Source organism: Trifolium pratense, linkage group LG4 (assembly GCF_020283565.1).
Source record: "Trifolium pratense cultivar HEN17-A07 linkage group LG4, ARS_RC_1.1, whole genome shotgun sequence".
NCBI lineage: Eukaryota > Viridiplantae > Streptophyta > Magnoliopsida > Fabales > Fabaceae > Trifolium > Trifolium pratense.
Genome location: NC_060062.1, coordinates 49,043,536 through 49,056,825, shown reverse-complemented (window position 1 = coordinate 49,056,825; position 13,290 = coordinate 49,043,536). Strand labels below are relative to the sequence as shown.

The 13,290-nt window shown below is 31.4% G+C and overlaps 1 long non-coding RNA gene and 1 pseudogene across 2 annotated transcripts; one reads left to right on the top strand and one right to left on the bottom strand.

The window, feature by feature from the left end:
* The first annotated feature begins 4,868 nt into the window (after nucleotides 1-4,868).
* Nucleotides 4,869-11,757, top strand: LOC123921352 (annotated as a pseudogene).
* On the bottom strand, nucleotides 6,069-7,612 carry LOC123921359. Of its 2 annotated transcripts, none has more exons than XR_006814048.1 (3): nucleotides 7,527-7,612; nucleotides 6,972-7,069; nucleotides 6,069-6,256 (listed from the first exon to the last, which is right to left on the bottom strand). It is a non-coding gene; the product is annotated as an uncharacterized LOC123921359 (long non-coding RNA). The 2 variants fall into 2 exon arrangements; XR_006814047.1 differs by having other exon boundaries at nucleotides 6,983-7,069.
* Nucleotides 11,758-13,290: the final 1,533 nt, after the last annotated feature.

Sequence of the window (13,290 nt, the reverse complement as noted above, 5' to 3'; positions counted from 1 at the left end):
TAGCAAAACTCAATTATACAATTTAAAAAATCAACAATATCTGGTTGTTCAAAACCGAACAAGTAAAATCACAAATAGATATGTACCAAAAAAAAAATCACAAATAGATAAACTCAACGAAAAAAAGAAGCCAATTTTAAAGTCCACTAAAACATCAATATCGAAAAAGATAGCAACAAATATTGAAATTTATTTCTGACGAACAAATATTGAAATTGGCTTCCGACACGGACTTTTTAAACATTTAAAGTCCATTAAATTAATATCAAAAATTTTGTACAAAAAAAAAATCACAATGCAATGAAGAACTTTTCTCTTCCGACCCCCAATTCTTTTATATCCCCGAAAATCTCATTTTGCCTCTTACGGTTTAAAATTTTTTTGTCAAAAAACTTCGGTTTTTACGAACCGTAGACACAGGACTTCGGTTTTTGCCCAAATAAAAGTTAGCCAACTTCAGCCCAAGAAATGGAACATCAAGACTTGAGTGAGGCATATTACATAATTAAAGGAAAGAAAGTGAATATGACATTGAATATGTAATTGGTAATTTAGTCACTTTTATTTCTCTCTGATATTTCTCTTCTCTCTCCATTTTTTTCCTCTTTTATGAACTTCAATTTCTCTTTACTATCAATTCCTCGTTATTTCACAATAATTATCATCTCAATTTTTACTACATTACACACAACTAGAAATCATTTTGAACCACAAATATAAAACCCACACAAAAAAGCTATTCATTATGGCATTCTAGTCAATGCTATGGTAATATTGGTGACCTTACTTTTATCTTTGGACATGTGATCAATTACATTTTTTTGATAGCGGTTAAAAACCTTTTACTGATACTTTCATCAAAATGACTAATTAGCAAAGGTTCAGCCACAGCCCTTATGCATGGTGCCACATTGTATCCATTTTCTTTGAGTGATCCTGACATTTTAGATGTAAATTTAAAGGAATCCTCATAATTATCAAGTTCATTCAAAATTACATCAGAAGCCTTGATTGATGGTGAATGATCCATCTTTAAGAACTTCCAACTTCACTTCAGATGAAGATGGATAATAGAGAGGGAGGTTGAAAGTGTTGAGTTTTTCTTCTTTTATGATTCCCTACGGCATATATCGTATAATTCATATTAATATCGTAGGCTTCACATAAGGTTGTGCTGTTTTTGGACGGGGGCCTTGCCTTGCGATGCACTGCCAGAACTGTCTGCTTTGTTAACAGGGTTTGAATCTGTTAAGAAGTCCCACATCGGTTGCGAGATGGTCTGACTAAGTGTTTATATACTAGAGGCAATCCTCACCTTACAAGCCGGTTTTGTGAGGATGAGTTAGGCCCAATACTCATTTCTAAGATGGTATCAGAGCCTCTCCAAGATCCGTTGGGCCACCCGATATCGGGCCACCTACCATTTATATCCGCGTACCAAGCCCAATAGCGCTGGACGCGAGGGGGTGTGTTAAGAAGTCCCACATCGGTTGCGAGATGGCCTGACTAAGTGTTTATATACTAGAGGCAATCCTCACCTTACACTACTAGAAAACTCGGCTTTAGCGACCAATTTAGAGACCGATTTTCATCAAAATCGGTCTCTAAATTTCATAGTGACCGATTTAGCGACCGATTTGTTTTTTAACTTTGACGCTCGAAATTCGGTCTCTAATTTGGTCTCTATAGCGACCGAATTATTTCGGTCGCTAAATCGGTCTCTAAAAGCGAATTTTCTAGTAGTGTTACAAGCCGGTTTTGTGAGGATGAGTTAGGCCCAATACTCATTTCTAAGAGAATCTTTGGTTGCTGTACTTTTCTCTTTGTCATCAACATTACTCTGTGGAGAATACCTTCTGAAGTTTGAGAAATTTTTGGGGGATTTCTCTAATAATTCCGCCTTCAAAGCTAGGTTGGACGCTTCAGCAACGGTCCAAACAGTCTGTAATCTCATCTTCTCTTGCAACGAACTTTTCAAACCACTAATATAACGAGCCACTTTCTGATTCTCGGACTCACCTAATTCATTAGGTTCAGAAAAACGTAAGAATTCAGCCATGTACTCGGTCACTGATCGTTTGCCCTGAACACATTCAATATACATCTTATACAGAATTTGTTCGTAATCTTCAGGTAAAAATCTTTCTAGCATCAACTATTTCATCTTTCTCCAAAAGTTCGTATAGGGTGTTTCCTTTGCTTCTTCCTCTGAGCAACGAGTCTATCCCACCAAACAGTCGCGGTACTTTTCAGCCTGATCGCCACCATCTTAACCTGCTTGTTTTCCGGGATGTCCATGACGTCGAAAAACCTATCGACATTGATCTGTCAGTCCATAAATTCTTCCACCCCCATTGTTCCGTGAAATAAGGGAATATCAGCCTTTACGCGGTAATCATAGTGATTCTCACGTTCACCTCCCTCTTCAGACACAACTTCCTCATCCTTAGAACTCGAGTCATCAGTATTAGGGTTGTTGCGGTTGTTGTCACCCATTCTGTTGTTGTTATTGTTTCTATTGTTGTTGTTGTTGTTGTTGCGGTTGTTGTCGCCGTTTCTGTTGTTGTTATTGTTTCTATTGCTATTGTTGTTTCGGTTGTTGTCGCCGTTTCTTTTGTTGTTAGTGACGTCGTCCCCCTTAGTTTTTTCGGACGGGTGTAATAATCCTTTAGGTTGTTTCATTTGTTTATAAGGACCTTGAATTGTAAGGGTTGAGTTGAGTACCCATTATACTTCTTATAATTCAAATTTTGTTATAGTCTTTCTTTCAACTCTAAACAAAGAAAACAAGCGAAAATGTCATAAAATGGATAAGAGAGGGAGGGAGCAACTGAGTAAACAAGTTAATATTGCAGAAGCAGAAAACAAATTAATAAGAGAGAGAGCACGATTAGTAAGAATTAAGGTACCATATAGATGAGTGATAGCTAACTTTACTTCAGCTATTGTTTCCTTTCATTCCATTGACTAAGACATGAGATTTGCTTAATCTAAAACAATAGAATCAACAAAGAAAGCTAAAATCATAACCAAGTTGATGATTATTCTTTATTAGGTTTTAGTTATTTGGTATGATAATTATAAAGAACATTTTCAAGTTGATGATTATGTAAAATGATAAGATAACTTCATTCTTTTTTTTTGTGAAATGACCCCTAATTTCAAAGATGTGTGTTGACCAAAAATGTAATAGTTTAATCTCTATAATTTCAGTTCGAGATTGATAAATTTAACTAAGAAAAGAGCATATAGATTATACAATCATATTAATATGTATCATTCTTTAGCAGGATATTTAGTTAAGAAATTAAAATTCATGGTTCAGGTGCCTAACTTAAACATCATTGCAATTCTCATTCCCATTTCATCTCATGAATCACTTTTTATACAATCATATGGTGCAGGAAGCTAGGAGAATTCAATACATGCTCAATCAATGAAGCATATGGTGAAATAACTTAACAGAAATTAAAATCAATAAGCAAAGTTAAGAATCAACTTAAAATCAAATCAAAAATATCAACTCCTAAACATGCACAACTGGATCGAAAATTTCAATTAGAAATATATCAAAATTAACCTATAAATATCAAAGTTAAGAATCAATCTAGCACCCAATCAGAGAATCAAAACCCTAAGCAAAGTCAATACCTTGAAATCGAAATTTGAGGTGAAGATGGCGAAGCGATTTATGCGGAATGAAATTGGAAATTTGAAATCGGAAACAAATTGAGATCGAAATTTGAAATTGAAATCGGAATGAAATTGAATCTTTTGTGTTGAAGCGATTTATGCGAGCAGCAAGGTGAAGATGGTGATGAATCGATGTTCTATGAAGGTGAAGAATGATGAAGATGTGTGAGCAAGATGAAGATGAAGATGAATCGATGAAGGTGGAGATTGTTTTCTCGCGTGGTTTTTGCGATGAGAAGTGAGGTTGCGATGATGGAGGTTTCTCGCGTGGTTCTTGGTTGCGCAGTGGAAACTGGAAGTGAGAAGGAAAGAAAAAAATGAAAATAAAAAAACTAAAGGTATACTGAAAAGCAATTGACCATTATACCCCCTTATTTGTTGTATTTTTGTTTGGATTTTGTGTCCCAATAACATTTCTGAAATAAAAAACCAAGTCAAAGTTATAATACGGCCAAGAAGGTTGGAGGGGTTAAAACAAACTCAAAGTAATTTACTAATCGCACTCGCTATAAACAATGCACCTAAAAGTATTCTCTATTTATTTTTATTTTTATAATGCACCAAAAACTATTCTAAAGGAATTATTGAGTTGACTCAACAATATTTCACATCAGATTAAGATGCGATGACATTTAAACATATACTATTATATGTAGCCAGGGGCTATTCTAAGGCCAAGCAAGTTCGGACAAATCAAAATTGTTGATATTTTTGGAGATTAGTTTAAAACAAAAACTAAGATTTTTAGGAGTTGATTTATGGTAAAACTGAGATTTTTAAGAATTAATTTATTGTAAAATTAAAATTTTTTGTTAAACTATTTATATATTATATCACAAGTGAAACTTTGCCTAATAATCCTGGCTCCCCTAGTGTATGTAGTTGTATCATAAAATATCAATTTTTAAAACCCACTCAGTATAATTTTATCCACCTACTAGATGAGAAAAATATAAAAAAATAAAAATTAAAAAAAATCTGTGTTCTAATTATTAAATTTGGAGGAATATTCTCTGATAAAATATATCTATAGAAGTTCTTTGTTGGGTGAACCAATTTAAAAAATGAGCAGCTATCACATGATCTATATATATATCTATGTTATGGGATATTAGGCTCTATAGTCTAAACTTAAACGCCTTGAAGCAAAACGTTGCGAAAGAGTGAAAGAGAGATTAATTAAAGAAGCAAGAATGGAAGTAACACAGGGTTTGCACATGAATGGAGGCATAGGACTATAGGAGATGCAAGCTATGCAAACAACTCCTCATGGCAGGTATATATAGGTGAATCTCACCCAATAGATTTGTTATATAGTTGATTGTATTAAATCTGTACCATCAGATTTCAATTTAAAGATCTACATTTCACTGGGTGAATGACTACATTGTTTTTTTACTGCATTGAATCCTTATCCGTATAATATAGAGTAAATTATGTTTTTAGTTCCTATTTTTATAGTAAATTTTGGTTTTCGTTTTTGTAAAATAAAATCTTTTGTTTTCATCCCTATAAAAAAATTGGTTTTAGTTCTTAATGAACAAAATTTTGACATGTTAATGCCAATATTATGATTTTTTTATTTTCAAAATGGTTTATATTATATCTATATATCATGTTAAACATATATAAGTCAAGGGACGGACTTGGGCAGGGGCAAGCAGGGGCTTGGCCCCCTCCCTCCCTCTTGTTCATTGTCTTACAATACTAATAATATATGTGTAGTCATATTGAATAAAAGGATTATACTCCCTCCTTTAGTCATATTTCACTACTAGAAAAGTTGTTTTTAGCGTCGGATCAAAACCCACTCTAAAGGGCTAAAAACCGACGCTAACACTCCTTTAGAGTCGGATTAGCGTCGGTGTTGGGTGGAGGCTAAAACGCTGAAGCTAAATCGTAGCGTTGGACAATTGCCATCCGACTCTATATTAGAGTCGGCTTAGCCGATTCAATGCCCGACTCTATTAGTATCCGACGCTTATTATATCCATTTCTGAAAAGTCAACAAAATCATATAGCCTCGGACTGGCCGACGCTAAAGTCAACTAATTAAAAGTCAATAAATTTCGTAGAGTCAGATTAAGCCGACGCTAAACTGCATAATTTTTTTAACAAAAAATTATAAAAAAAACTACACCCTATAACCATTATTGCATCTAATACAACTATATAGGTAATACAACTTTATAGGAATAACACATCAAATCCAGCACGAAAAGTCATAATGCACAGTTAGAGTAATAAAATCTTTAGTAAGAAACCAAAAATAACAAGGTACACTACTAGCACTAGTAAAATTGATGTCAATTGACTATGTTCAAACTTGTTCAATCTCAAAAGTAAGTTGCAGCCATACTTTAATACAACTTACACATGAATAAAAAGCTTAATAAAATTACAGTATATGGTAAGCAAGATTTAGTGTAACTTATGTACACCAACTTGTTCTCTATAAGAAGAACAAATACCTTGTAACTAGTACATTTAACATATAATCTCCTGCCAGTTCTTATATATACATTATGAAAGTCCTGACTTTTTCATTGCGATAAGCTTGAATCTGAACATGAACAATGAAGAAGAGTATTAGCAATAGAGGGCAGAGAGCTTCGGTTAGTTGGAAATGGAATATAAAGGTGTAAATAAGGACATCAATAAGAGTACATGATTTTCGGGCACTAATAAGAGATCATTGAACTTATTTTAAAACACTTGATGTAATTAAACTCGGATTAAGAGAACATTCTAATTGTAATTAACCAATAAAGTCAATCAGTAAATCATACAAACTCATAATTAATTCAATTAATAAAGTAATACAAACTCATAATTCATAAGTGCTTTTAAAATTCCAATTCACTCATCCTATAAACTTTGAATCAGGTTCTACTCCTGGTTGTAAGTGCCTACAAACTTTCTTATAAAATAAAGAGAAACCTTTCGGTTATTATATTTATATTCATGAAACTTTGCCAAATATTTGTTTTAGGCAATCTCAATATATTGATTCTAGGTTCAGTTTTCATTTCTATCAAGGTAATTTGAGCCAATAATAATACATAATTCAATCAAAATTGCTTAGAGAAACAAAAACAATCAATAGTTTAATCAAAAGCAGAAGAAACAACAAGCTAGGTAATAACAAACTCAGATAAACTAATTCCATCATAATATATACATGACTTGCTGTAAAAAAAAAAGAACTTTGGAACCATGTATTAAACCACTTACATTATCAAAATCAACCATAAGCCAAATGAAAAGAGCTTTGGAACCTTGTATTTACCCTTAAGCTTGTAGGAAAGTTCTTCATATACAAGTGCCCCAAATTCAAAGTAGTGTCTAGTGGAAATAGACTTACATAAAAGCACTCCTGGAACCAATATCCAAATGTCAAATTCACTGCAAAAAAGTACTATACATGCAAGATGCACAAATTAAATGAGCCAAGTTTCTAAAGCACTAGAACATAAATTTGACACAATTTCTTACTTCAATAAAATTTGACAACAACTTAGATGGTTAACCTTCTTATTCCAATCACATTAATAACTTCTTAGTTTCCTACATCAACAAGTATCTTAAACAAGCTTTAATTGTAGTTGCAGCTGTAGGTGCAACCATTAAAACAAATCAAAATCATGTTTAAAACTAACTCAAATAAGTTAAGCACAAAAGTATAATGTATGGAAGTTAACAATATTTTTAAGATCCAAAAATAAGACAAAAAAATCAGTAGGTACAATTAGGTGGCAAATTCAGTATCATTAACCTATTTCAAACTTGAATAAAAGTATGAGCCAATGACATACCAGAGCATAAACACATACCTTCCTACCTAATATCTTAGTCCTTGTCTTTCCATTGCCTCATTCAAACAAGCAACCGCATCTCTTCTTTCCATTGCCTTCTAAGATCATTAACAAGAGTTTAAATTTTGTATCATACTAAATAGTGTTTTTAGGGCAATGATTAAGGAAATAAAAATGGAATGCACTACTTTTAAAATTATACTATCAATTTTTTGAAGGAATTTTTTTGTCAGACTTTACTTGATCATCTTTCTACTGAATTCAGACTTTACTTATTTAACATTTAATATTACATTTTTCGGCCCCCTGTATCATCAATTTCTGGATCCTTCTATGTATAAGTCCATATTAACGTTAAAAAAATGTCAAAAAAAGGTCAAATTTTTGTCCATTAGGGACTAAAAACAAAAGAAATTTTTTGGTAGGGATGAAAACAAGTGATTTTATTTTATATGAACGAAAATCAAAACTCACTATAAAAGTATATATCGAAAACATATTTTACCCTATTATATAATTAGTTATAAACATTAAATTTCATAATATGAATATATTTTTTTGAATTTTATGTCGTTGGTCTATGTTTTATAGGAGAAAGTGATTTCATTGACAAAGTCTATTAGAGATGAAGCCATAACTAGTCTCTATAGTTGTACACTCTCAAGTTGCTTGACAATTGCAGACTTGGGTTGTTCTTCTGGGCCAAATGCTTTGATGGTGGTGTCAGAAACTATCAAAATTGTGGAAAAGTTTTGTCGAGAGTTGAATCGTAAATCTCCTGAATATAATGTGTTTCTGAACGATTTGCCCGGAAATGACTTCAATAACATATTTAAGTCCCTTGAAAGTTTCAAAGAGAAATTACATGATGAATTGAAATCTGAAGTTATCGGTTTATCATACTTCCATGGGGTTCCCGGTTCTTTTTATGGAAGAATTTTTGCGAATCAAAGCATAGATTTTGTTCATTCCTCTTGCAGTCTTCATTGGCTATCTAAGGTTTATGTATTATTTTTTATTTGTATATATATACTAGAACTTCGACCCATGCGGCGCATGAGTCTAATTAGGTGTAATATGTAACAATAAAAAATAAAATACAAAAATTTTAAGAGCGTTTTCAATAAGAGTAGTATAGGGAATTTTATGGACTAATTATTCTATATTTGTTTATGTGCTTATTTTATATTTTATATATTTTTTAAATAATTCTGGAACCCCATCGTTTTGTTTACTTATTAAAAAAATTGCTGATAACTAAAGGTTAAAAAATTGATGATAATTAAAGGTTAAAAAAAAATCAAAGACATAATCAAGAACATAAACTTAAGTAGACATTCATAAATAAATAAAAATTGTGATTAATTCCGCCGTTCAAATTTATTGAAAATAGGGTTAACATATTAGGATTCTTAAATTCTTTCATAATTGAAGCACAAGTTTTAGCAGTTGAAAGGTTTTATTGTAAGTAAGGGATGTAGGTTCGATGACAAATCTGTATTTTTTTAATATAAAGCTGCAATAAAAAGAAAGAGAAAATGAGAGGGGGAAAATTTGGTTTAGGGTTAGCTTATGTTAGCAAGCTTATAATATAAGAGATTATCGGTTTTTAATTGTTTAAATTGTGCAATGAAAATTGATGGTGCTTAATTGTCGTATGAAATATTTCCTATGAAAGTTGATGGAGCTTAACACTTTGTGGACATAATTTAAATCACAATTGGTCTGCTAGTGCATATTGTATCAATTGATCATCTGTTAATATTAAATCTGCAATGTTAAAATCAAAATAATGAATGTGATTAGTGACATGACTATGGTTGTATTGCAAAAAAAAAAATTGATTTAGCAGAATTGAGTTTGATAATAACTTTCTAAATTACACGTGATAATAACTTTCCAAATCTCACATGATAATTATTCTCTAAATTTATGATCCGGTAGAAAAAAAATATTGATCAGGAAAGACATAAAAATATTTTGTGATGAATAATATAGTCAACAATAATTTTGATATGATATACTTTTAAAATTGATGGTGCTTATCAATTATTGCACATAATTTTAATCATGATTGGTATACATGTCATATTGGTTGGAAATATTGCCTTGCATTGAAGGGTTGCGGGTTCGAATCCTAGTCAAGACAAAATTGTATTATTTTTTAATAAAAATTGCAAGATAAAATGGAGGGAAAACAGGAAAAACAAATTAGGGTTTAGAGTTTGCTTGTGTATACAAACTTATAATATAAAAGATATATTTCATATTTCTAGTGCATTGAATTAACCTTATTTTGACCTATAGTTAAAAAAAAATTGTTTTCACCACCAGTATCAGGCCTACTGGACCGTCTAATCTGTCTCAGGGATCATCAGTTCTGGCATCAACCAGTAAAAATATTTTCACTTTTATTAATTTACCTCCATAAATTAGTGGAATATAACAATTGTATATTGGTAATTTAATAGGTTCCTAATGGTGTAGACAACAACAAGGGAAATATTTCCATGGCAAGTACAAGCCCATCAAATGTCCTTGAGGCTTATTACAAACAATTTCAAAGAGATTTCTCTATTTTTCTCAACTGTCGTGCGGAGGAACTAGTTGAAGGGGGTCGTATGGTTCTAACATGTTTAGGAAGAAAAAGTGACGATCCATCTAGCAAAGAGGGTTGCTACATTTTGGAGCTTTTGGCTATGGTTCTCAATGAAATGGTCTTACAGGTACACTAGAGATCCTATATTAAATTGTTAGCCTTGAGAATAACTTTGGTTTTTTTTTTTTTATAAAAAAAAACAGAACAATTTTATTAAACAGCCAAATTAGGTTACATATTTCCATAGCTTTTTGTATATGGGGGGATATAAAAGGGATAGTTGGTGTTCCAAAATCTATTGGGCTCAATGATTGCCCAACGGGCCAGTTTGTGAGTGGCCTTGTTCCCTTCTCTACACACCCAAGTAGGCGAAATCTGTTTGTCTTGGTCAAAATCCCTAGAACACGATCGAACCAATTGCCCCCATTGATTTCTAGGAAAAACCCTTATGTTTACAACATTAACAATCATTTCTGCATCCAATTCGATGACAAGCTTGGTAAGATTCATTGATTCAATCAGAATCAGCGCTTCATGTAGACCCATAACTTTTGCCATTCCCACATCGTTCGAACCTTTGCAGACCTTCGTCGCCGCTCCAACGCAGAGGCCATCTTCCCACTATGTATTATTCACATAATCTATTTTGACCATAAATTTTTATTAATATATAAAAATAAATGTTAGCAAATAAAATTTTGTTCTAATGGTCTCAACGAATATTTTTAAAATATAAAATTTTCATAATTTTTTATAATAAATAATTAAAGATATTTGAGATCAAAATTGTACATTGACATGTGAGCAGTGGTTAAAAACGACACTTGAAAAGAAACAAAGAGAGTATAAAATAAGACACAACTTCGGTTAATTCCAATTCGTCAAAATAAATGACTTTTAACTTCAGTAGTTTTTTTTTTTTTAACAATGAAAATAAAAACACATCAAGACATTAAAGGTGTAAATTTGCAATTGGCACCTTAATGTCCTTTTATTTTGAACTAGTTATATGTAAACAACAAAATCAAAAGAAATTTACATAATTGTCTTTTACATATAACTAGTTTAAAATTGTGGTGTATGATTTTTTAGTTCAACTTTAAAAAAGTGCGCATTGTTAATTTACACTTTTAGTTGGGTGTAATATAATTTTATATTAATTGTTTTAATATTCATTGCAGGGAATCATAAAAGATGATAAACTAAATACTTTCAACATCCCTTGGTATACTCCATCACCATCTGAAGTGAAATTGCAAGTTGTGACCGAAGGATCATTTTCCATTGATCGATTGGAAGTGTTTGAAGTGAATTGGAACACTCTAAATAATGAAAAAACTTTTGACTCTGAAGTTAAAATCTCTGATGGATACATTGTTGCACAAGGTATGAGAGTTGCACAAGGTATAAGGGCTATCTTTGAATCTCTACTAGTTAGCCACTTTGGTGAAGCTATCATTGAAGAGATTTTCAACCGCTTTGGAAAAATCTTAATTGATAGGATGTCAAAGGAGATAAATAAGTTCTTCTTTGTTACCATATCATTAACAAGAAAACATAAGCAATGAAATTTACATTTTAGGTTCATATTTGTGGATTTCTCAAAAATTATTTTTAAAGTTGTGTTGTTTATAATTAGGCTACTCATTATCTGGCTTGTTGAATTGTCTATGAATGTCTATGTAGTAGTTCTTAATTACAATAAAAATAATGTGTTTTGTTAATTAATTCAACCGTAAAATTTTTGCTTTTTTTTTTTAATAATCAAAAATTTATTATAAAGGAGTAAAATTTTTCCATTGAAAACATCTGTTTTCGTACTTTTATGAAATTTATAATACGACTTTCAAAACAAAACTATCTTGCTATGAAGTTCTGGAAGTTTGAAGGCAAGTTTGTCCGTGGATGGGTTTTGAAGGTGAGACATTTAATTTGGTTAGCGACAACTTGGTGCTTATGACGTTTGAGAAACAATATTTTGTTTAGAGGTGTAATCGCTGATTTTTCTGGTGTGCTTAATCAAATTAAATTTATCTCTTGGCTCTGGTTTAGCGATATAGAGCGGGTCGTAATTCAGGATACTTGTATTTCAATTGGTGTAATAATCCTCTATGCTGTCTACAAACCATTTGAGGTTTTTGTATCCCTCTTGTATTGTAAATAAGGATTTGGTACTCTTTGTACTCCTTATTAATACAATTTTTTATTATAAAAAAAAAATACTATGTAGTTATTTAAGCTATGGAGAAGCAAAACTACTTGTAAAGAAAGATAAAAGAAACAAGAAATGGAAGTAGCTATCAGGTACTACACACATGAATAAAAGGTAGACAGGCAAAAGTTGTGCCGCTAAATTTTTTTGGATAGTAAAACTCAATATTTGAAAAATTACATTCATCGACCTAAGCGACACAACGTTACTAAGTTTACAGCCTCTGATGCTACACATGAATAGAAGCAAAAACTACTTTTAAAGAAAGATAAAAGAAACAACAATGGAAGTAGCTCAGGTCGATGAAGGGAAGTAGCAAAAATTACTATGCAAGAATGGAAGCGTTGGAGAAGCAATCAACTCCTTAATTTTAAACAAATTTTATTTATTTAAAAAAAAATACCACATAAGCAATTCTCAACGGAAACTGACAAATGCAAAATGAGGAAAACTTAAGAGACTAAAATTAAGCAATAGTAAAACTTAGGCAAAATTATACCAAAAGTTTTTTATCTTATTTATTTATAACACTTTGGTTCTTTATTTTTTATTTGTAACATATTGGTCTTTTATCTTATTTATATCTAGTTTATATGTAACACTTTAGTCATTTATCTTTTTTTTTTCCCATATAAGTCCTTTATCTTTTATAACTCACTCAATATAAACCTTTTTCTCATTTTTTTTAAATTTAAAAATCCTGATATTTATTTTTTAAAATCTTTTTTTTAATAAAAGTAAATAAATTCATAATTTTGATGAATGTTCATCAGCTTTCATCAATTTCTTCATCTCTTCTTTAAACCAAAAATAAAAACACTTTATGGGAAAAACACACCACAAAATAAACATCGAAATAAACCCAGATGAAAAAAAAAACACATTTTGGACCACTCGTAGATCTAAGAAAAAACTTGTGGAATGGTGCTTGCCGGTAAACTTAGTATTGAACTTGGGATCCAAACATCCGC